Source organism: Phascolarctos cinereus, unplaced genomic scaffold (assembly GCF_003287225.1).
Source record: "Phascolarctos cinereus isolate Bilbo 61053 unplaced genomic scaffold, phaCin_HiC Scaffold_2;HRSCAF=192, whole genome shotgun sequence".
NCBI lineage: Eukaryota > Metazoa > Chordata > Mammalia > Diprotodontia > Phascolarctidae > Phascolarctos > Phascolarctos cinereus.
Window position 1 is genome coordinate 157,875,385 of NW_027555625.1, and position 25,806 is coordinate 157,901,190.

The window sequence follows — 25,806 nt, forward strand, 5'->3', positions numbered from 1 at the left end:
GGCTAGACACAGTGAGGTTAAATGTAACACCCTGTCAAAAATAATTAACTGATTTTAAGCCTGGGGGCAACATAATGGCCCCTAATATCTACTTGATTCCCTTCTCTCTGGCTTTAAGAAGTTCATTTTGGATGAAAAGTTCTGAGTTCAGCTGGAATCCCTGTTAACCCTTTGTTGAGAAGATTTCTAGGCAGAGGTTGGGCTCTAACTTACATTTACATGTGTTTCACAAATGTAGAGAAGATAACAGTGGAGAATTAAACTGGCTCACCAAGGGCTCAAGACAGGGAAAGGAGAAGAGTATAGTTGTGGCATGGGTTAGGTAACCTGGGAAAGAACTGAGAGGTGGAGTAAATGGGGGTGATGGTGAAGACAAAATAAGATTTGGAGGTCATAAGGCATAGGGAGATGTAGATTATTGTGATGAGAAAAAGGAATTTTGAAGCTCATGAATGTGGAAGTGAAATACACATGGGTGATTGCAAGATCCAGTCTGGCCATATTGCTGTATGTAGCTGAGGTGGAATGGAGGATTAGGTCATGGGAAATGAGTAAATTCAGGAACTGAGAAGTTAAGAGTATATGAGGGAGCATTTGTATGTATGCTGAAGGCCCCTAGTATCAGGGCAAGAGTAGGGGGAAGAAAGGGCAAGGGGAAGAAAGACTCCAGATTTGGTACTGAAACTCACTGGGGAAGGAAGGATGATGTCTTGGGTTTGAAAGATAACATCTAACTGGATCTAGACTGAGTGATCAATTTGAATAGCATCAACCTCAGGGAAGTAAAGTTTGTGGCATGATGATGGTAAGTCAGGGTAAGTCTGGAAGTGGCAATGGGAGCAAGGAATATTCCAATTCCCCCATCACAATCAGTGAAATGAGTGTGGTATGGGGAGAAAAGTACTAGCTAACTAGCATTGGAAAGGTTGGTGAAGGAATAGTGTCATTAGGAGGCAGCCAAGTCTCAATGAATGCCAAAAACAGGGAAGGAGTAAAAGAAGAGGTTTAAGAAAATTTCTTAATTATGGAGCAGGCATTCTAAAGGGGAGAATAGAAAGGGTGGGCAGATCTGGAGAGGGACACTGAGGCAGCACCAAAGTCGATGGGAAGGAGGTAGCAGCTGGAGATGGAGAATGGAGTTTACGTATGGGCAATCAGGAGTTCAAAATCACTCAGGGACAGTATAAATGAGTGGGAGTATGCTAACTATTGAGGAATGTAACCAGGCAGAGTATCAGTGGTTAGAGAGAGGTCTGTTGAGGGAAGCAGGTAATTAGATCATTCATGGTCCTCCTTCAAGATCTAGCTTCACAGTAGTTGGAAAGTTTGTGAACTTTGAGGCCCCAGAAGGCCCATCACACAACAGACAAAAGCAGGAAAAAGCATGGCCCAGGGAGTCCATGAGCCAGGTCAGCAGGCAAGAGGTGGCAATTCTAAGTAAGTCCAGGACTGGATAAGGCCCTGAGGATGGACCGTAGCTGTTAGATGAGTGGCAGGATCTTGCCTCCAGCAACAGCACGGGCCTAGCCCTGGGGAAGGCCAGGGAAAGTCCAGCCGGAAGGTAGGTGATAGGGGTCTTGTCTGGTACATCTGAACTACTTCTCTTTCTTCTCTTACAAATCACCACTCCTTTCTACTGCATTTGTCCTTTGTGAGCTTTCACAGAAATCTGTGAATTAATTCAGCATAGAGGTATTCTCTAACCCTTATTATTCGGGGAGCCATGTAGTGGGTTTGGTGGCCAGGGGATAAGAGATGAGAGATGACAGCACCTATGTCACTGCAATAGAACCAGATCTGTAGTGATCATCAGAGTGGGTGTACAGCCTGTTTTTGTAAACGTGTTGGGACGAGAACTGACAACTACCTTTGTGAAACTTCTCTTATTCTCTCAATCTAAAGGACCCTATGCAGACAGATAACAACTAGCTGGTGAATCAAACAAAGAAAGGGGAGAACTGAAGGACTGGAAAACTCTTGAAGTGACTGAACAAAAACTGCAATGTGTTTTTCTTTATCTGACAATTAGACTTTTAAAAAGTCGCTCACATCCCATTTTCAGAGAATAATTTGTCTTAACGGCAACAATATCTAATTCTTATGTAGAACTTATCACATGCCAAGCACTGTGCTAAATACTTCATAATTATCTCATCTGATTGTTACAACAACACTGAATAAACAATTAGTAAGGAAATCATTATGGAATAATGTATTTCTAGCTGAAGATTTAAAATGTACTGTATGTTCTTATCCCTATTCAGAGTATGATATATTCAGAACTGGAAGAGACCTTATGTGCTCAAATTGGTGTTTGCTGAATTTAATTGCCACATCTTTTGCCAATGAAGAACCTGAAAGGGTTTAAATGATTTGTCAGAGGTCACAGAGGTAGTTACTACTACTACTACTACTACTACTACTACTACTACTACTACTATTACTACTACTACTACTATAACAACTACCACTACTCCTACTACTGCCACCAGCACTACCACTACCACTAGTACTTAGCATTTATGTAATGCCTTAAGGTCTGAAAAGAGCTTTACATATATTGTCTCATTTGAACCTTATAACAATCCTGTGAGTTGGGTGCTATTATTATCCCCATTTTACAGAAGAAGAAACTAAAGCAGACAATGATTAAGTGACTTGCCCAGGGTCACAAAGCTAATAAGTGTCTGGGGCACAATTCATACTCAGTTTTTGCTGAATCCAGCCTAGTGCTCTAAACACCAGCAGAGGTTAAGTTATGAACAAAGTTCTTTTGCTGTGAATCTAGCATTTTTTCCACTATAATGCAATGTCCCCAGAAGAATAGAAGCACTTATATAGTAGAGACATGATACTATTGTATTTTAGGGGGCAAGAATTCTTTGTGTGTGTGTACGGATTTATATACATGCCCTGAAAAGTACTGCTATAGTCCAGGTGGGGGAGATGGGCCTGGCTTGTAAGAGCTGATCGTTAAATTTTCAGTATGAGCATTTATATCTCAGAAATTGGCAACTGCTACAAATTAGGGCTTAATTTATTTTTTATTGATGATCTAGACTTAAGAAAGAGATGGAGAAAATATTAATAATGCAGATTAAACTGAAAATTATACATATATAACATATAAAAATATTTTTCCCTTGGAGAGTCTGGTTGTTAAACATTTATCAGCATACTCCTGTATGTACTGGAGACTAATGACTGAATGACTAAAAATAATAATTATTATCATTTAAATACCTCTTTAAAATTTGTAAAGTACCTTTTATCCATTATCTCATTTGATTCTCATGACATCCCTGGATCCATTTTATATTAAAAGAACCATAAGATGGCTTTTACATGATAGAGGGATTACATATGAAGGATTTATTGAAAGGCATGGACAAGAATCAGACAGGGGAAAAGGACTACAGCGGCTTTGGCACTGGTGAAGAGTCTGATGAAATTAAGGATCAACTCATAGTAGGAAAGGCAACCAACCATACAAGGGCATTCTCAAAAAAGCAACTCATACAGAAACAAAAAATACAATGAAGGTAGCTAAAGATCTCTCCGCCCAGGTCAATTTCAACTAGAGACCATCAAGCATCAAAGACGATCCATAGTTGAAGAGCTCACCCCACCCATGTGAATCATATGTGTGCTAGAGGAGATACCAGGGTATTGAGTAAAGCAAAGAAACTACATCTTAAGGACTTATCCCATCTTAGAATTAATCATATGTTTAGACCTGGAAGGGGCCTTAAAGATCACCTAGTGCAGCCTTCTCATTTTACAGATGAAGAAACTGAGGTCTGGGAGTTTAAGTGAATCACCCACTGTCATACAGATATTTATTTAGTAAGCAGCAGAGCCAGGCATCAAATGCAGGTCTCCTGATTACAAATTCAGTGTTCTTTAAAGATCCCATATATGTGAATGATAATGTATTCTTTCTGTACTTATTTATACTATTGTGATGAACTTGAGTAACTGGTACCTATTGAATCCAAGTAAAGTCACTTTAGACAGCAGCTGAAATTATAACAACTTGTCCCTGAAGGAGGAAGAAGTCCAATGACTTCAGATATTTTATAATTTTATGATAGATGGAGTCATAGTAAAAGGTATTCAAAAGGACATAATTCTTTTTTGGTACTTACTAGTTACCTGCAGCTTAAAAACTCATTGTTGTTGTTGATTTCCAGCCTAGCCTTCACAATATCATCTGGAGAGGTGATGCTTATGGAGAGGGAGTTAACTACCACTCACCAAGCAGACAAGCCAGCCTAGCTGAAAACACCCTAAGGAAGTGTTATGGTAAGAAACAATAAGTTCCAGGCAAGTCAAATCACCACTACCACCTTGACCTCCATTTCCCTTGAGAGCCTGTTGAAGACAGCCCAGAATGACCTCAAAAGCTTTTGGAATAGCAATTTTTCCAGCCCAGGGTCTGAAGCCATCACCCTGGGAAACAATTGTGGAGATGCTTGTCACCCAATACCTTGGCACGTCAAATGGTTCAACATCAGAAAATTATATGATTTATCAATGGAGAAGACATTAAAGAAGATGAATTGTACCCTAGGAACCATGGAACCTTTCCATTTTATCTCAGCTGAAACCTTCTGTATATGTAATATTCCCCATTAGAATGTGAGCTCCTTGAGAACAGTGACTGTCTTGCTTTCATATTTTATATTTGCTTAGCACAGTGCTTTACATATAGCATTAATAAATGCTTTATTTATACATTCATTTGTTCATAACTTGCTTTTACATCACCTTCATTTCCCAAGGTATCTCTCCTCTCTTCTATCCTGGGAGCCATTCCTTATAATAATAAGGATATAATCAGAATAAATAAAGAAAGAGGAAGAAAAAAAGTTCAGCCAAACTAACCAACATGCGATCAAGCCCAATAGTACATGCTGTGCTCCCTCTATAGTCCCTCCTACCTCTGCAAAGAAGGAAGGGACCCTACATTTGCATTATTCATTCCTTGGTGCCTAGCTTGGTCAAATACAGAGCTCAGTTTCAATGTTTGTTGTTCTTTCCATTTATAATGCTCCATTGTATATGTTGTTTTCCTAGTTCTACTTCCAGTTTTTAATAACTTTTATATTTCATTCATAATAAAATAAGATTAAATGTAGTATTTTGCCTAAAATGACCTTGTAGATGTTTTTCTCATGTACAATCCAACATGTAGCCCAGAGGAAGAAAAATCAGCTATTATTTAGCTTTCATCTTTTTTTTTCCTACCCACAAAAACAGGCAGTAACATAAAAGATAACTTCAAAAATTCCCCATAAGCTTTAAATAATCCTCAAAAAATAAACAAAAATAGGTAGTAACATAAGAGATAACTTCAAAAATTCCCCATAAGCTTTAAATAATCCTCAAAAAAGAAAATCCCCTACTGAATTTTTCGGTTTATCTGGGGATCTAATCAATTCCTGCATCAAAGTTGACGTGAATACTTTCAGATACCATAGACAGAGGCATTGGACTCACTGCCCATAAACTGATCCGGATTAAAACGTAATTGGGAAATGTTTAAAAAAATTAACAACATAGATAATACTAATTTGTGGTTTTTTAAGTCACTATGTATCCCTCAGGGATCTGTTTCTGTTTGAGTTTGACACTACTGCATAGAGCAATGTAGAAAACCCAAACAGGCAGAAATCTCATAAGAAGAGGCACTAAAAATTCTTCTAAGCCTTCTCTTTGTTAGGCAATTTAACAATTATATGAAGCTTTCCATTGTTTGCAGACAGCTAGGTGATGCAGTGTATAGAGTGCCAAGCCTAGAGTCAGGAAGACTCATCTTCCTGAGTTCAAATCTGGCTTCAGACACTTAACTGTTTGTGTAACCCTGGGCAAGCCACTTAACCCTGTTTGCCTCGGTTTCCTCATCTGTAAAATAAGCTAGAGAAGGAAATGACAAACCACTCCAGTATCTTTGCCAAGAACACCTCAAATGGGGCCACGAACAGTCTGACACAACTGAAAACGACTAAATAACAAGTCAATGGTTGCTAATTGTTTCATGTGGGTTGATCTTGTCTTTCCATGTAGTTGTTAAGTTCCTGGACAGCAACTAGCATGTTTTAGACTTTTCTCTCATCCCTACAGTCTCTTATGGAGTCTGACATGTAATCAATAAACAGCTGGTTGAAGAGAGATCAGTGACTATGGTTAGCAGGAATTAGGAGGCTCTAGTTTTCATTCCTATATAAACCAAAGCCCCACATTTGGGATCTCTATGGTCTCATGAAAGAAATCTTTTTGCTTTTTACTAAAGGCTCGACATATTTAGAGTAAGAGTTTTTCCTACTTCTGAAGTAAAAGAAATTATAATAACAGAGACAGGATAAGGTCCCTGTAGAAGTTCCAAAGCTATTGTCCAGCTCTACCTTCTCACGTCTGGAGGCTAATTATCCTCTCAGAGTTGGGAAAGAAAAACTTTCGCCTCATTGCAATCAGGCAATGTCCCAGTGACATTTGGTGGGACTAGATGAAATCTAAGCAAGAGCAAAGAGTATTAGAAAAGTGGATGAGATAGAAAGCATAGTATAGAAAAACTCAGCACTGGGTGCAGTGACTTTAAAATTGTCAGCCAGATGATGGCAACATCTGCCTTCAGCTGAAAAGGGGATGCAGAGAACAGTCTGTAGAATTTTTTATCATTTAATATATCTAGAGAAATTTCATTTCAGGTGTGTGCGTGTGTGTGTGTGTGTGTGTTTATGTGTGTGTTGGGGGGTGTTGAAGAAGAGGGTGGCAGGGGAGAAAGCTGGGAACCACAGGATGTGTAAGAAAGGAAGCTAATAATTGTAATAATAATTATGACTCACATATCTATAGTACTCTAAGATCTGTAAAACACTTATCTCATAATTACCCAATAAGGCAGATAATGAAACTAAGGCTCAGTGTGGGTAGGTGACTTGAGAAGGATCACAGGGCTAATAAATATTGGGCTAAAAATTGAAGGCTAGATCTTCTGATTCCAAGTTCAGCACTCTTTAAACCAAGCAGTATTATAGGGTAGCACAAGATGACAATTGGGGAAAGGGGAAAGATGATGATTTTGAGCTTAGATATCTGCAGCATGGGAATGATTTGGAAATCATTTTATACCAAGCATGATTTTATACCAAGCAAGAAACTATTTTAGAAGCAGAACACACTAGAAGTGCACTGCTGTTCTTGGTGTTACGTACGTCTCTAGAACATTTATCCTGGTGCCCATACTCAAGAATAAAGGAAATAGTAGAAAGCAGGGCTTGGTCAAAATTACAACCATCTAGGAGATATAGTTAATTTTGGCTATGCCCAGATCTCTAACTCTGCTTTGGAGCAATCTGGCTTCTGGTGATTTAGCAGTGATTCAGAAAATTAGCTAGTACTATACCTGTACATATTGAAAGCTAATAGACAACTGGCCCATAAACAGTCCTTTGCCTTCCTCCGATATCACAAAGTAATGGAGGTAAGACTGTCCTTAACTTTTCCACATATTTCTTCTTTAACTTCTTTTCTTTTTTTAAAGCTATCTTTGATATTTATTTTAACCTAATTTAATCTGGGGATTATCTTTCTTATTTCAATGCATCTATTACTTTGTCTCCCTCTCTCAATCATAGTGTTGTAGATTTAAAACTGGAAGGGACCTTAAAAGGTCATTTAGGTCAATCCTCTCATTGTAGAGATAAAGCAAAGGTACCACACAGGTTAAGTGGCTTGCTCAAGGTAGCAAGTGTAAAAGTCAGGATTTGAACAAAGGTTATCTGGCAGCAAATCTAGTATTCTTTCAACTATATTATGTGACCTTAATGACTCTCTTAGACTCATCCTAATTTTTCCCCTACTTTCCTTGACACTCCCTTCTGAACTGTATTCAAAGCATATATTTGTCAGTTTGGAATCATCTGAAGCAAGATACCTGCTCTTTGTGTATAAGAAATGGAGGAGAGAGTGTATGTTCACCAACATATGAAGCCGAATAAGCATGGCTTTTATAGCATCTTGGAATTTTGTATATTTCAACCACATATTTCCTGAATCTATTTCAGTTCTGAAAATTTTCCTAAAATAGAAGCCAAAAGATATTTTATGATTGTTTAGCAGGTCCCAAGTGCAAAGTAACACTTATTAAATTAACCTAAAACCTCATTAATTTTCTTGTTCTGGCACCAATTAAAATCTAGGCTTTAAACAGAGATTATTAGATGGTGTACACTAACATCTTGAAAGTTTTTGTACTGAATGCTGTAGCACAACAAAGATGACGATTATGATGGAAAGGATATCAGACTAGCAATTAGTTGGTTCCAATTCAGAGTTCCTACTCTAGTTCCAGTTCAGAGTTTGTTACTATGTGTGACCTTAGACAAATCACAATTTTGCAGGGTAATAATCAAAATAGCTAACATTTGTACAGCATTAATTACGTGCCAGCCACTATGCTAAGCATGCTTTACAATTATTATCTCATTTGATCCTCACAACAAGCCTGGGAGGTAGATGCTATCATTATCCCCATTTTACATATGAGGAAACTGAGACAAACAGGGGGTAAGTGACTTGCCCAGGGTCACACAGCTAGTGTATGAGTGGATTTGAACTTGCATTTTCCTGACTCTTGGCCTGACACTCTATCTACTGCACCATCTAGATGTTGTTTGGGACTATCACTTCCCTTACTCTGGATATTACACTTCTATTAAAGCAGCCCATGACTGCATTAACCTTGTCACCCTTTATCTCATAGTCAGTTAATCCCACCCCCTTGTCTTTTTCACTTAATATTCCTTCCAGTTCTATGTCCCCTACCTTCTATGTGTATGGTTGACCTCTGAGTCCAAGTTTGTGGGCATATTGAGGTTTTTGGTAGCTTACGAAATTGTTATTGATTGACTGATTGGAAAATGAAAACCAAGTAACTCACATTTGGAGTCTAGTAGTAGCAGTACATCATTATAAAGGACTTGCAAAATGACCTCCCAATATTTCTGGACTTTAGGGCCATTTCCAAGACCCACACTTTCCATGATAATTACCAGATGATTGTCTTTTCTTTTTGCTTTAGTAATATTTTTCACAATTACACATACAAGTAATTTTTAACATTCATTTTTTAATGTTAACTTCCAAATTCTTTCCTTCTCTTTCCCCTCAACCCTCACTGGAGACAGTAATTTGGTATAGGTTATACATGTGCAATCAAGACATATTAAATTTGAGGTGATTATGGGATAATTCTTACAGATAATTCTTAAAGACCTAGAGAGCTCAAGGGCTGATTAGACGCAGACAAAGAGATCTGGGTGTCATTTAAGTAGGGATGTAATTGAAGCCATAGGAATGAATGCATTTCACAAAAGAAAGAGTGTAAAAAGAGGAAGATGGAAGAACAAGTTCGGAACTTCGAGGACTACCTACTTTAAGGTATCAAGAGATCTGGAAGGTAAAAGCAAAGGGAAATAGAACAAGAAGAGAGGTCGGAACCAGGAGCAAGCAGTGGCTCTCATGAGAAGGGACGAATTATAGAATCATACAATCTTAGAACTGGAAAACACTTCAAAGTCAACTAGTCCAACAATATCTGAACAGGAATCACCTTTACACCATTTTTGGGAAGTGGCCAACTGGCCTTTAATGAGGGGAAATCCTCCACGGACCTCTGCAGCTCATTCCACTTTTGGACAGTTCTAATTGGGAGGAATTTTTATTTGTATTAGGCCAAAATCTGACTTTCTAATTTCTACCCACTGTTTCTAGTTTTGCTCTCCAGTACCAAACAGAATAGGGTTATAGTGTCTTCTCTCAGAAAAAAACTTACTACCTAAATTTTTTCATGTTTCTGAGACTTATGAATTGTCTCTTTATCTCACTACCTCACCAACAAGCGAGCCGCAAAACCATTATGTCTGGAAATGTCAAAATTAACAAGGTCTCTGGGCAGACTGAGAAAAATGGCTCATGCTAATAATTAACTTCTGGGAACCCAAAATAAATCCTGGCAAATGACATACTACCACAAAAGACTCATACCACTTAACAGTCCCTATCACTTTAGAAATAGTTCAAACAAACAAGTAAATAACAATCACAACAAAAACCAGGTCTGGGGCCAAAGTTAATTTGGTTTCATAATCTGTTCCTTACATACCTGCTCATTCCTGCATCTCTCTTCCTTGCCTGTGTCACTCACACTCCTGGATAGCCTCAGAGCTGTGACCAGTTACTCCACTCTATCTTCTTCAGTGAGGGCTTGGTAGATATGGATTCTTCTTTATGTACAGTTCACACTTTATTTTGGTCTTTCCAATCTGTAACACCCAAAGTTAGGCATTTAACGTTTTGTGAGGCTTGGGAAAATACCACAAACAAAATGCACTTTTTATCCCACATCTAGGGAAACACAAGAAATTACAGTCAGTACCAAATATTGACTAGTTTTATTCTTGTAAATTCTGATATCCACCCTCCAAGTAAACGGGAAAAGAGTTCCTCCCTACTGTCCCAGGTTAAAAAAACAAGCTCTCAAATGATTCTCTGTATCAGAAAAAGGACACAAAAATGTTTTCCCTGCTTTCTTTCATTTAGGTTAATTAGCCTTCCCGGGGTTTTCTTTTTTCTTCCACTTTATGTTAGTTTTTATTTGTTTAAGGAAAAATCTATAGAAATACAGCTAGGCCCTGCAAACATCCAATCCTATCCATATACTATCCTCAAACAATGTTTTGACAATGTGCTTTCCTTTCCTTTTCTACCAAATCTATTTTCACCAGGGCTTCCACCAAATGACTCATTTTAGTTTCTCCCTCTAATGAAAGACTTCCTCTAATGAAGGGGTTCCTAACCTGGGATCCAGGAGGTAGATTTATAAAAATCAATAGTTAATGACTGCATTTCAGTAAGATGAGTCTGCTTGACTCCAAGCCTGGCACTCTATCTACTGTACCACCTAGCTGACCTATATTTTACTATTGGGGCACAGCAAATAAGCAGGTTAAAAAAAATCTCAATGAACAAAACTTCTTCACAGAAAAGTAGAATGAAGAAGGAATTGAAAGATTTCATTCTCTAAGCAGTAATCTCCCAAGAATATTTTGATTTCTTTCCATTATCTTTGTAATCACTTGATGCTTGGAGATACTGGAAATGAGCCAACGCCAATCGGTGCATCATATACCTTCACACAGATCAGGTTATTACTTTTGTTTGCAATACTTCCGACTTTGGAAATAGATCAATCTGAATCACTCTAGAATTCAAATGTTATGGATAACAATATAGATTTTAAAATCTGTCTCTCTCTAGCCTAGGGTACATACGGTATACATTGGTACACAGAAGGTATTTAATAAATGCTTAGGGACTTATTGACAGGCATCAAATCACAGGATCATCAATGTTGAGACAGAAAGGACTTTAAAGGTGTGCTAGTCCAGTTTCCTCATTTTACTGATGAGAAATTAAAGCTCACAGAAGTTGTGACTTGCCCAAGGTGATGTCACTCAGATAGTAAGTAGCAGTGCTGGGATTTGAACCCAAGGCCCCCAATTCCAGGGCAGCCAAGTGGCACAGTGGATAGAGCACCAAACTTGAAGTCAGGATGGCTCATTTTCCTGAGTTCAAATCTGGCCTCAGACACTTACTAGTTGTGTGACCCTGGGAAAGTCACTTAACCATGTTTGCCTCAGTTTCCTCATCTATAAAATACCCTGGAGAAAGAAATAGTAAACCATGTCAACATCTTTGCCAAGAAAACTCCAAATGGGGTCACAAAGAGTCCAACATAACTGAAAAAAACTGAACAACAATAACCACTGATTCTAGATCCATCACTCTTTCCCCTGTACCATCCTGCCTTCCTTCATGTTTTGAGGACTTAGAAAATTCCAGAACTGGTTTTAGAGTTGGTAAGAAAGACTTGGGCTTAAATCGTACCTCTGATACTTCACAGCTACATGATCTTGTGCAAGTCATTTACCCTCTCAATGCTCTCAGGCAACTAACTCTCTAAAATTGTAAACTGGAGAGCAGGTACGAATCAGCATTGGTGGAGTAGTCTCCTACACCAATAAAATAACAGTTCTGGTAAAAAAAAATTTCAAAGGAATTTTTACTTGAGAATATAGAGGAAATAATTGATCCCCAACAGTTTAAAAGAATATTAAACAGCTGATGTTTCAATGACATCTAAGAAACTGAATGAAAATGGTTGTTACTTTCTGATACTTAAAATAATGAAACAATTTTAAGAAACACTCTCAGAATGCAAGGATATAACTCCATTTTAGGTCAATAAAATCTCACCAATCTATAACATGGTGTTGGGGTGATGCCTAAGGTTCAGCTAAGTAATTGGCCCACAGTTATGCAGTTAGTAAATGTCAGAGGGGAAATCTGAACTCGGGTCTTCCAGGCTGCAATTCCAACACTGTATTAACATGACTCACTTCAGCTTAGGTAAATATTTTAAAATCAGATGAAAAAAAGGCCCCCTGCCCTGACTGATGCTATCTACAAGCTGTAGCTCAATAACTGTTACAACCTCTGACTTTTCTGTCACACTTACAGTTTAGTAAGAATCTGTTTGGGCAACAACCAATTCAATCTACTGCCTTTGTCTAAAACTGGTTGCTTCCCTTTAAAGCAGTTGTGTTCCTAAAAGCAATGCTAATTAGTTTTAGGTTTCAATTGAGTTTCTCAACAAAGAACAATTTCTCTGGGGAATAGGTAAGCATTCCTGACCTTGAGAAGGTTAAATTATCAAGTTCAGATCTAGCTTCCCCACTGGGAAAAGCTAAATCAGTATTAATTACTTTGTCGTAATTCATTAGAGGCTCCATTGCCTTGGCAACAATTATTCATTCAACAAATATTTATTTATTGAGCATGTACCATATGCAAAGCACCGTGGGGGACACAAAGATGAATGAATTTCTAGGCCCTCAACCAGGCTATGAGCCATGAAAAGAAAATTAGAAATGAAAACTTCTAATAAAGACAAGCCTAAAAGTTAAGAGCTGCCAGTTAACTTGGTGGCGTCCTTTTGGATTAACTCAACAGTGACAACACTAGACAGAAACCTGCTCCTCTTAGAGCCTTATGTGCTCCTCTGTCACATTTGCTATTCGTAATGTTCTTCACCAGCAAAGATTTGTTGGAGTATCTTCCATGTTCAAAAACTTTGCAAAGGTCTAAATTGTAACTCGAATTCCACCATTGATAGAGCTTGCTTCTATCCAAAAATTCTCACTAGAGATTTTTAAAAACAATTGACTTGATTGTCATCACCATGTTGCTAAGAGTAGTCATGAGAGTAGTGAAAGGGATTATGATGCTCCTTTCAGTTCAATTTTCAGTTTAATAATTTGACAAACACTATTCTATTTATTTATTTATTTAAATTAATTATTTATTTTAGTTTTCAACATTCACTTTCACAAGATTTTGAGTTCCAAATTTTCTCCCCATCTCTCCCCTCCTCCACCCCAAGACAATGTACATTCTGAATATCCAAATATATCTTATTTCTCGGTTTCATGTAAAAACAATTTTTAACATTCATTTTTTAAAACTTTGAGTTCCAAACACTTACTATTAAGTACCTACCCAAAACTGTAAGAGGCTTTAAATTTATCCCTACTAAATTTCACTTATTATCTTTCACTCAACATTCTAGGTCAGGGATTCTTAACTTTTGTTTCATGGACCCTTTGGGAGTCTGGGTCAGAATAATGTTTTTAAATAAAAATAGTGAACAGCATTATAAGTGAAATCAATTATACTGAAAAATAGTTAACAAAATGTTAAAAAAAAAAAAAGTTCATGGACCCCAGGTTAAAAACTCAGGTTCTAGGGAAATGAGATGTCTTAAGCAATGGGGTATAGAAATCTATCTTACCCTAGAGGAAAACAGAAAGGGAAAGGGATAAGAAAAGGTGTGGTAATAGAAGGGAATGCAGATTGGGGGAAGGGGTAATCAGAAGCAAAACACTTTTGAAGAGTGAAAGGAGAGAGAATAGAATAAATGGAGGTAGAGGGAACAGGATGGAGGGCTATATAGGTAGCAATAGTAACTGCGAAAAAAAATATTTTTGAATCAAGTTTCTTTGATAACGACCTCATTTCTCTCAAATATTTTTATAACTGTGTTTCAATACCATTGGTTTCTTTTGCTATCCCATTTTACTTCGCATCTTTGAAAACACCAAGAAAGGGTCCATAAACTTTACCAGACTGTAAGAGAAATCCAAGACACAGAAAAGGTTAAGAATCCCTGCTTTAAGGTAGATTTCAGAAAAACCTAGAAAGACTAATATGAACTGATGCTGAGTGAAGTGAGCAGAATCATGAGAACATTGTACACAGTAACAGCAACACTGTGTGATGACTGACTTTGTTAGACTTAGCTCTTCTGAGCCAGTGCAATGATTAAGACAATTCCAAAAGACTCATGATGGAAATGCTATCCACATCCAGAGAAAGAACTATGAGTCTGAATGCAGATCAAAGCATACTATTTTCTCTTTGTTGTTGTTGTTGTTGTTGTTGTTGTTGTTTCCTTGTGATTTCCCCCCTTTGTTCTGATTCTTCTTTCACAATATGGCTAATGTGGAAATATGTTTAATTTGATTGTACATGTATAGCCTATATCAGATTGCTTGCAGTCTTGGGGAGGGAAGAGGGAAAGGGATGGAGGGAGAAAAAAATGGGAACTCAATCTTATAAAAATGAATGTTGAAAACTAAAACACATTTTAAAAAACCCACAAAGAAGAAAAAAACAGGTTCCAGTTTATCATTATCTTTTTGAATCCTGACTGTTATAAACTGTATTAGCCTTCCCTCCCACCTTTACGCCATTTACAAACTCAACAGGGTATGCCTTTGTCTAAGACATCTGTAAAAAAGGTTAAGTCGAAAGGGCCCAAGGATTGATCACTGAATCACCCCACTAGAGACCTCCTTCCAAATATTTAATGATTATTCTTTGTGTCTAGTCATTCAATCATTTTGGGATCCATCTAACCATGGTATTGTATATACTATATTGCTCCAATTTGTCCACAAGAAAAGCAGGAGAAACTCTGTCAAAAACTTTGCTAAAATCTCGCTAACCTGTGGCCTTTTTTTTTTTTGAAGGTCTGGGTTCACATAAGCAAGGTTCAAAACGGGATTGTTTGCTAAATAACTTTTTTGCTTATGCTCCCACCTGACGTTTTCCCTGGGACACAGGAACTTATTAGCCCAAGCCTAGGTCTTCAATAAACAAACAAATCAATCAATCAATTAATGAATAATGAATGAATAAAAAATTCAGTGTAATTCAATTCAATCAGCTTGTACTGAGTGTTTATTATGTGTCTCAGGCACTGTACAAGGTGCTGGGAATGCAAAGCAAAAAGGAAACATAGACAAAATATATGCAGAAAAAACAAAGTGATTTCACAGGGGAAGAACACAATTGAGGAATTTGGAAAATGCCTCTTGTAGGATGCTCTGAAGGAACCTTGGTATCCAATGAAGCTGAGGTGGGGAGGGGAAGTGAGAGACAAAGGTACAGACAGAGGTGGCAGACAGAAAGAAAGGAAAAGGGCCCTTGCTTCCTACATTACCTACCCCAAGCTAACAAGGCATAAGGTATAGAGCTTGATCTATTTAACCCAACAAACACTGCAAAAGAATTCCACCTGAACCAGTAAACACTTAAGGTAACTTCTCCCTCCTATTCAGCAGTTTTCTGCTTTCCCTAGGCATCTATCATGATCTCCAGATTTAAAGTGCAGGCCTGAATATGAATCCCTCTGCAAGCAGAAAGAATTTGGAGTATCCAAGGAATCAAAGAATCCTTCCCTAGGAAGTCAGGATTGCTGTTGTTCAGTCATTTTTAGTAATGTCCAACCCTTTGTGATCCCTTTTTAGGGTTTTCTTGGCAAAGATACTGCAGTGGTTTGCCATTTGCTTCTTCAGCTCATTTAACTGATGAGGAAACTGAGGCAAACAGGATTAAGTGACTTGCCCAGGACCACACAGCTAGTAAGTGTCTAAGGCCAAGTTTGAACCCAGATTTTCCTGATTCTAGGCCCAGCACTCTATCTACTATGCCACCTTGCTGCCCCTGGACAGGTTCAAATCCTTTCTCAGAAACTTACAAGCTGTGGGCAAGACATCCAGTCTGACTATGCCTCAGTCTCCTCTTCTTTAATGAAGGGGTTGGACTCTATAAGTTAAGACCCCTTCTTGTTCTGGATTTGTGACCCTATGGTTTCTCTGAGAGATGCTTTGAAGGTTCTGTCGGACAACATTTCATTTATTTTCAGCAGTGAGTATCAGTCTCATCCTGTACATTGCTCTGGCATCTAAGGTATTTCCTCCTGTGATTGGCAACCAAAAACAGTCTACAAGTGCAGAAACAAAGTAGAAAGGCAGAAAAAAATTACATTTGTCCTCCTTCTAACTGGGGAGGGAAATATCAGAGTAAATATGGTAGATTCAAGAAAACATACTTCCTTATCTATTTATTGTTTGAAATGGATAGTTTTCAAAAAGGAACAAAAGTTTTTTGCTGCTAAATTGAGAGGTGGCTATAAAATCTGGCATTTGCTTTGAAAAATTAGAAATTTCCCTAATTCTATTCCTGTCAGTAAATCTCTGAATATTGAACTCTATGGTACAATATCTTAAGAAATAACCACAGTGTTGTTGTTTTTTTTGACAGAAAAAAGGCCAACTTCCCAAGTGTAAGTTGGGGGAGGCATGGCCAGACAGAAGTTCATTTGAAAAAAGATTTCAAGGCTTAGTGAGCAGCAAGGTCAACATGAGTCAATGGTGTGATATGGCAGCCAGAAAAGTCAAGACAACACAACCTTCTACTACAGAAAGAAGATAACAACGTCCAGGAATAAGGAAGTGACGGGCCCACAGCAGTACGTCCTAGACATACCCCATCTAGAGTTCGGTTACAGAATAAATTTTAAGAAGCATATTCACAAGCTGCAAAGTGTCCAGAGAAGACAACCAAGATGGTAGGTAAGGCATTGAATTTATGCCGTGTATGGACTGATCAAATGAAGTGAAGAATTTGGCCTGCAGAAGGGAAGATTTGGCAGGCAGTGGGCAGGGGAAGCAATGGGACATGATAGCTGCTGCCTACAGGTATTTGAAAGGTTGCCTTGGGGAAGAGGAATCAGATTTTTTCTGCTTAGTCCACTAGAGTGTCAGTTCTTTGAGAGCAGGGACTGCTTCTTCATATCTTTCTTTATATCTCTAGCACTTAGCACAATTAGCCAAGAGGCACTTAATAAATGTTTATTGACAAACTGCTTGACCCCAAAGTGCAGAACTAGGGACAAAGACAAAGACTGAAAAAGGGCCAATTTAGGTTTGATATAAGAAAAAGCTTCCCAACAATTGTGTCTATGCAAAAATGCCATGGGAATTCCCAGTCACAGCAGGTCTTCAAGTAAAAGCTCCTTGACCTCTTGTCAGGTACACTGTAGACCAGTGGTGTCAAACCCAAATAGAAATGAGGTCCACTAAATCATATATAAAGATACTCCCAGGACATATATTGACTTAGAAACCACACATGTTTATTGATACAGATACAGATAAAGAGATTATTAATATCTTTGTGACCCTGGGTAAGTCACTTAACCCTGTTTGCCTCAATTTCCTCTTCTGTAAAATGAGCTGCAGAAGGAAATGGCAAACTATTCTAACATCTTTGCCAAGAAAACCCCAAAGTGGGTCACAAAGAATACCAGATATGACTGAAATGACTAAACAATGATTATTAATACATCAATACACTAAAATCAGATAGGAATCACATTTGAATCTGGTTCAAGCTGCACTCAAGAGTATTATACGCTCCTTGTGTTTGACACGTGTTGTAGAAGGTATTCTCTTCTTTCTCATGTACTTGCCAGATGATCTATGTCCTCAAGGAGCTCATAAGTCTACCTGTAATCCAAATGTCAAGTAGAGTAACAATACTACTCTGGGAAGCCAAACCAGATTCAATCTCATGAAATATCTTTCTAATATAACCTTGGTATGGATTATATTCACTCCCATCCTCCTCATCTCTTTGCCTCTCATTTTCCCTCTCCCTCCTCTCCTCCTGTCACCTAGATTTAGCTTATTTTTTAGGATATTCAGCTCACCTACAAGAAATCAAGGCTTTCAACAGATATTTGAACATAACATACATTTATTACAAACCACACAAGAAATTATTCATCTCTGAGACCATTAGCAAAGAAAAAGATATTTCCTTCCTCCTTCCCACAAGAGTTTTTCCCCATCACTGTATAAATAAATTTATAATACCAACACAGGAAGTCCCCGTACCTTGAGGGGAACTGGCACCTAAGTGAAGGCATCATTCCCATATGTCTCTGCTCTGACCCTGTATTCCCATTTCTGGATAGCACAGCACACCCAGATTACTGTAGTTTCCATGCTCTATTAGGTCCAGGTTCTCTCTGGCATTGCTCGAACACTAATTGCCTTGGTTGCTGCTGCTAATGCTGCTGTTGGGACCATATTCCTGATCAGAGCCTTCACTTCTTGAGTGAAGTACCATCACCATGTTTGTGACTTGTCTCCCCTATCCAATCAATCCCTGCTGTCCTTCAAACAATACCCCTGCCTGAGATCCAGAGGAATTTAAGAAAGTCTTTTCCCATTCCACTAGTGTATGTTTCCTTATATGTCCCAAGTGAGAATTCCTAATAAATTCCCAAGTGTTTAAAGTGACTAATGTGTCTTTTTAAAAGATCATGATGGTCATTATTTTAGTGATCCTTCTCTTACCTTTTAGAACAGCTGATAATTCTAAGAATATATTTCTAACTTTGATAGTATCTGTTATTGTTTCTGACTTTATTTACTCAAGTAAATAAATTAAAGTTGAAATAAAGAAATGACAAAGAAAATGTCAACTCAAACAAAAATAGCATTTCTGAAACAGATGGTTCATACACACAAAATAAACAATGGGATATCCTTTTCCTACATCACTGCCAGCAACTATGTGGACTTCCAGACTTTGCATGAACCCTTGACTTATTGAGCATATGCTTGTAGTAATATGCTAACTAATGTAACAATCACAAACGACCAGAAGTTAACAAGATCTGCCACCTAGAAATGGTTTCTATAATTCTACCCAGTAGATCACCAGAAAGCTACCTCTTACAAAAGTTGGTTTTGAAGGATATTAGGACTTATACAGACTAGGAAAGACTTAGAATCCAGGAATAATTAGGTGATAGTTACATGTACCCTGATCAGACCATATCTCCAAGATTTTATTCTGGGCACCACAGTTTAAGAATGACATTGATAACTGGAAAGGCTCCCAGAGAAGGTGATAAGGATGGTAAATAATCTAGAGTTAATATAATATGAAAATCATTTCAAGGAAGTGGGCATATATAACCTGGAGAGGAGAAGACTTAGGGAAGTCATGATGCTCTTTTCAAGTATTTGAAGGATAATCACACAGAAGATTTGTTCTATGTGTCCCCAAAGGGCAGGAATGGGAACAATAGGACGATGTTGCAAAGAGGCCAAAAAAGAATCCCAACCCTGCCAAACAATTAGAAACATCTCTAAAAGTGGAATGGGCTTCCTTGGGATGTGGTGGGTTCCTTCTTATCTGAAGTAGTTAAGCAAAGGTGGGATGGCCACTAGTCAGCTAAATTTTGTAGGGAACTTTTAAAAAAATAGATATGGGCTCTACTACGTGATCTCTGAGATCTCTTCCATTTCAGAATTCAGGAATTCCAGAATTTCAGAAATTCTGTGATTCTGAAATATGTGTTCTTTGATAACAATGTTGAGTGGAACATGGCTAAAGTAAAAAAAGAAGATCCACAAGGATAGGGAGGAACTGATCCTGGATGAGGAAAATAATAACAATGATGATGATGGTAGAAGTAATGATGACAGTGATGATACTTCAATGGAGCCATGACCTCATCAACAATGAGTGGTATTTCTTCCAATGATGCTGACAGCAACCTGTCCATGGCTTCTCATCCTGTGTGATACTTGGCATGACATACCATATATCTAGATGGATACTTGGGCAGTACTTGGGCTATTCATCTATGATGAATCCTTCATGATCACCCTGAATGCTAATCCTTTCCTCTGTTGATTGTTTCCAGTTTATCTTGTATATATTTTATTTGTATATAGTTGTTCGCACGTTGTCTTACACACCCATTACACTGTGAGCTCCCTGACAGCAGGAACTGCTTCTTTTTTGTCTTTCTTTGTATTCCCAGCAATAAGGACAGTGCCTGGCATGTAGTAGGTGCTTAATAAATGTTTATTCACTGACTGACTCATTTTTGATGAGAAGAGAAATATAACATGAACTTACTCCACTAACCTTTGGATTACCCATAATTTTAATTTTTCAGCAATTGTGATATCACACATATAACATCAGCAGGACAATACTAATCTTTAAAAAGATCTGAAAATCATCTGTGTCATATATTATATTCAACAGCTAGACAGCGGAATAGATAGAGTGCCAGAACTGGAGTCAGAAAGACTCATCTTATCAGTGTTTGTTACTGGGAATGAAGAGGGAAAGAAAATCTTCAAATAATTTCACAAGCACTTCTAAACCAAGTTAACATACACATGTATAAGCATAGGGACACATATGCAGACATAGAACTAAGCTTTTTAATCTATCCTTATCATTGAATAATATTTTTAAGTCATCATCCAAAGTTTTTACTTTAAAAATAAGAAAAATGCAAAGAACTCATTTTCATTTTCTTGTCAATACATGAAAAATTATTTGTAATACAAATACAAAGTTTGAAAAACTGAAAAAATATTACATTCAGGAATTATTTAAGTCCCAAAAGTCAGGTCAAATTTGTAAATCCACTGTATCAATGAGAACACTGAGGCACAGGCAAATTACAAGGTACATAAAAAAATTAAAAGGTTTGTAATAGTTGAGTCAGTGGCAGGACCTTGCTTAGTAACTCAAAAGCTTTAAAGATTTCAGTCTTCATTAGATGGCAAATCTTATTCAAAGATTTCAGCAACAGATCAGTAATGTCTCTTTTGCGCAGTATGACAGTGGGAGTAGGTGCTTGTTATTGAGAGCAGATCAGAGGGGAAATGAGGAAAATGAAATCAGGGACTGGGTATTGGGCCAACCCCAGTTGAAATGCATGGCAGACAGCCCCATGAATTAATCTTGGCTCTCTGGCACCCTTTCTCAGTCAGATGCTTTTATATTTTACAAAAGTGCCTGGGTGGTTTCTGCTTATGCCCAAGAAATTTAACAGCCATTGAGGTTACTTCATTTTATTATTGCCAAGAATGCTAATTGGGCTTGTTTGCCCACAATGCAACAAATTTTGAGAGCTAGTCTAAGGGCCCCATTACTCCACCTTGGTAATGACTACACTGCCCTACTTACTGTGTTGTTACAGCCTTCAAAGACAAAGTAAACATTCAGCTGTCTCCAATATCACATCACATCATTTTCTTTTGCCAAAAGAAAGAAAGAAATATATAAATCTTTGCAACTTAAAAAGCTGATGATGAGCACCAAAAGTAACTCGGGTCTATTCCAGTAAAAGTTACTTTGCAAGTTAAACTGAGAGTGAAACTCGATTCCCATTCTCTAAGAGGATATGGTGTCTTATTTCCCCACATGAAAAACATTCTCCAGAGAAACCACACAAAAGAAGACCTAGAGAAAAGAAACAGTAACAATACCTTGAAATAAGGTCGAAAATATTAATTTTGTAGGTAAACAAAATGAAGCTTGGATTTTCAGGTTGGCAGAGGGGAAATTTTTTCTTCTATCTTGATCAAGCCCTGATTTAATAGAAGTATACACTCCTTACATCTCTTCCTCAACATCTTACAGAGTTTGGTAGACTTCCTCTAGGTTTTTGTTTAACATTTTGTTGGTATCAATGTAGCACCTGAGCTATCATATTTTATGATTTATTGATTCCCCACACTCTTTTAAAAATCTCTTGTATAATAATTCACATAAATACCTCTTAGAGGAAGCATGATACAGTGCATAGAATTCTCAAATCAGGAACATCCAGGTTTCAAACCTGCTTCTAGCTTATGTGACAACTTCTCTAAATCTCAGTTTTCTCACCATTAAAGTGGAGATGATGACATTTATACTGCCTACTTATAGGATCATTGTGAGATTCAAATTAGATAAAGTGTTTTTGCAAATCTTAAAGCACTATACAATTGTCTCATTATTATTATCATTAGAAATGATATTTTTTCTATTCTTCCTTCTTCTCTAAGACATTTAATATGCCATCTCTATTACGGTCTTGCTAAATGCCACATCATGCCAATACTTACCATAACTAAACCACTTGGAATGGAGCCAAAAACAGAAATGTAGTGATACTGAATTTCACATCATAGTGGGTTACAGTCTCTGAAGCTACAGTTAGAGACTAAAAACACTAATTTATTTTTTGCTGAGATTTTGTAAGCAATAATAGGAAAAAAGTATTTCATATTTAACCTATTCTCAGACCTCCTGGTAAGAGCTTGGGGCCTTAGAAACCCATGAATTGACTCAAATAGTCTTCTGTGCTACCTAAGGGAGAAGAAGAAGGAAAAGCACAGGGTAGGTTGTTCTGTCCTGAAAAGCTGGAAGGGTAGAATCCAGCTGATGATTTTCCTTGACCAAATAACACATTTTCTCATTTCCAATTTCCACTGAAGAGCTTCTCAGAGACCACTTACTGCTAATCTGTTTTCACAAGTCAACCTTTAGAAAACTCAGAGTAAAGGAGTCATGTCAATCCCTTTCCACCATCACCCTTTCACTCAAGGGTCAAATGGTCCTCCTGGATAACTTAATAAATAAAATTCTGGTTTAATATACATAGATCAGTGTAGTCAAATACAATATAGCACAACAAATTATACTGTAATCACCAAAGCATATAAATATGTGTATACACATATATGTATAAACATATATACACACATATACATGTGTATGTATGTGTGTGCATGTGTGTGTGTGTGTAGTGTCTGTCATATAGTAGGTGCTTAATAAATGCTTCCTGACTTGACTATATGAATACAATATGAAGCTCATAGATGATTATTTCTTATAAGGAACACAGAATGTACTCTCAGCAGCAGAGCAAACTGAACCTAACAGGAGGGCATGGGCAGGACCCCAAACTCCAGTGTGTATAATTTCTGGCAAGTCCAAAGTATTAGATAATTTTTCCTCTTCCTGATCCCCCTAGGATTTCCTGCAACCTTGGCTTACTTCGTTGACTCTGAACTAGCAGATCTACTTCAGCATCCTTGTTGGTAACTAAGGTCTTGCTTATTCCACATGGATTTTGAGAATTTAACTATTATCAACGACTGATGAAGACATAAAGTGTAAAAATGACAAACATAATGTCACCTTTATTCTCACAGCATTCCTAAGAAGAAGGCATGCAGAGATTTTAAAATTTACCCCGTACAGAAGAAGAAACTGAGGTAAACAGTGTCCCCCCCACTCCTTCCCCCCAAACCCAGCTTCCAGGCCAGTTCCCAAAGCCATTAATCAGGAAAGCAGCTCTTACAGAGAAGGGGACAGACATCCATACCAACTGTCAACCAAGTGCCACTGATAGGGCAGGCAAGCTAGCCTAGCTGAAGCAGCAGTGGAGAAAGACATACACACACAGGGAAAGTGACATGTGCTGGACAAGTCGGATCACTATCACCATGTCATCTACCATGTCCCTTACCAAACTTGATAAAGAAAATCATCCCAGGACCCTGAATCCCAAAGCCCCAAGAATAGCAACACCCCCTAGATCACCAGCCTTGCTTCTATCCCAGCTCCTAAATCCATCATTCAGGGAATCAACCCTACGGAGCTGTGACCTGGCAACTGCTTCTGTAGGGGCTGCAACCCCTGCCTTCTACTGAAAACTGGGAAGAGAAAGTTTCTGCCACCAAAGTATTTGGAACTGTCAAATGGCTCAAATTGGTGTGCTATCATCCACGGAAACAATATTAAAGAGGATTCATTAGCATCTGCTTTGCTGGCACAGTCTAGGAACCATGAAGCTTTTTCATTTTTTCTCACAGCTAAAACCCCCTGTATCTGTTGTATCCTTATACCAGAATATAAGCTTCTCGACAGAAGTAACTGTATTGTTTTTATATTTTATTCCTCACTGCTTAGTACATATTAAATACTTAATAAATGTTTTTTCATTAATTAATTGATTCATTCATTGAGGGATTACTGCAAGGTCATATAAATCAGGGCTAGGATACATCAGGTCTGACTCATAATCAGTATGTTCTCTGTCAGATTTATTTCACAATTTCTAAATTAAATATTCTGTAGGATGAATGTAAATGATCATAACACACATAAATTGCTACTCTATCAAAGTCTGAAGAAATTGAGAAAAATTCTGAGTCTGATATACATTGTGACCCATCTCTCATTATTACTCTCTTTCAAAAAAAGGGAATAGACTTGATTTTGTATAAAATATTAACATCATCCTGCTTCTTTAAAATAATATGTCTTTCTACTGGAATTTAGAATGTAGTAGTGGAAAATTTGATTTTATTTCTTTGCTGATGAAAGAAATACCATCTTATGAAATAAGTACTCATTTCCTCCATCAATCCTGGGGGTTGATACATGCTATAGCTTTGGTGAATGGCTTCACCCATGAATAATATACTTGGGAATAGCTGCAGGCTACTCTAATTAAAATGATGCATGGGTTATTCCTTTCTGCACAATTCTGTCTTTTAGAGAAGATATTTTTCTTGGTGATAAAATTACTCGCACAACAGCTACATGAACTTATGGTATGTGCATATACACAGAAGAAAAGGTCATGCTCTCATAGAGCATATACAGGGCATTCATTCAAGAGTTGCTTCCGTTGTGGCTGGGTTAAACAAGAATGAAAGAAGGAAAGATATATTCAAGAATGAGGATCAAGTAAAGATATTATATAACAAATACCATGGGAGTTTGTGTGTTAATGGGTCTCAAGAGTTATGCAGTCAAAGGGGTGATCAGTGTAGCCTAAAAAAAAGATAAATTCCTTATGGAAGCTATGTTCCTCCAGATATTCTTACCTATGGACAACTTTTTTGCTGAAGGGATCAAGGAGCAGAGTTTTACAGGTCAATGAGAAAGATCTATGACCATTTCAAAGAGAGAGGCTACCAAATAATTTCAGAGTTGGGGAGATACACTGAAAGTGTTACCAAAATAAATAAGAAAGAGCTATTTGTTCAAAAATTTTCATAGCAGCATTATCTCTAACTGGAATAAAAAACCCTAAATATCTAACACTGGGGAAATAGCTAAAAAAAAAACCCCGTGATACATAGACATAATGGAATGTTATAATATAATGATGACTTCTAAGTATGTGGAATACAAGGAAACATGGAAACAATTTTATGAAATATTACAACATTTAAAAAACAGAGTCAGAAGAATTGAATATATACATTAACTGTGAGAGGACAAGTGAATATGAATGAATGGACAAAGAATCCTCATGAACTGGAGGGAATGATGAACAAATTATGATACTTTATATATTGAAAAATAATTTTAGTGCGTTGGTTACTAAGTAAGATCACTTGTTTGCACTGACATTCAATGTTGATTTTTTAATAAAACTTTTAACTTACATATTTTAAAAATAAAATTGGTCTAAAATGTATACTAGGAAAAAATGAGTGAAAAATTCTA

The 25,806-nt window shown here is 37.5% G+C and overlaps 1 protein-coding gene across 1 annotated transcript in view; it reads right to left on the minus strand.

Annotated features, from left to right (window-relative positions):
- Positions 1-25,806, minus strand: part of RIN2 (Ras and Rab interactor 2) — a 231,602-nt gene that overhangs the window by 170,693 nt on the left and 35,103 nt on the right. The window contains 1 exon segment of the mRNA XM_020986767.2: positions 10,169-10,328. The gene's annotated coding sequence lies outside the window, so the exon portion shown is untranslated.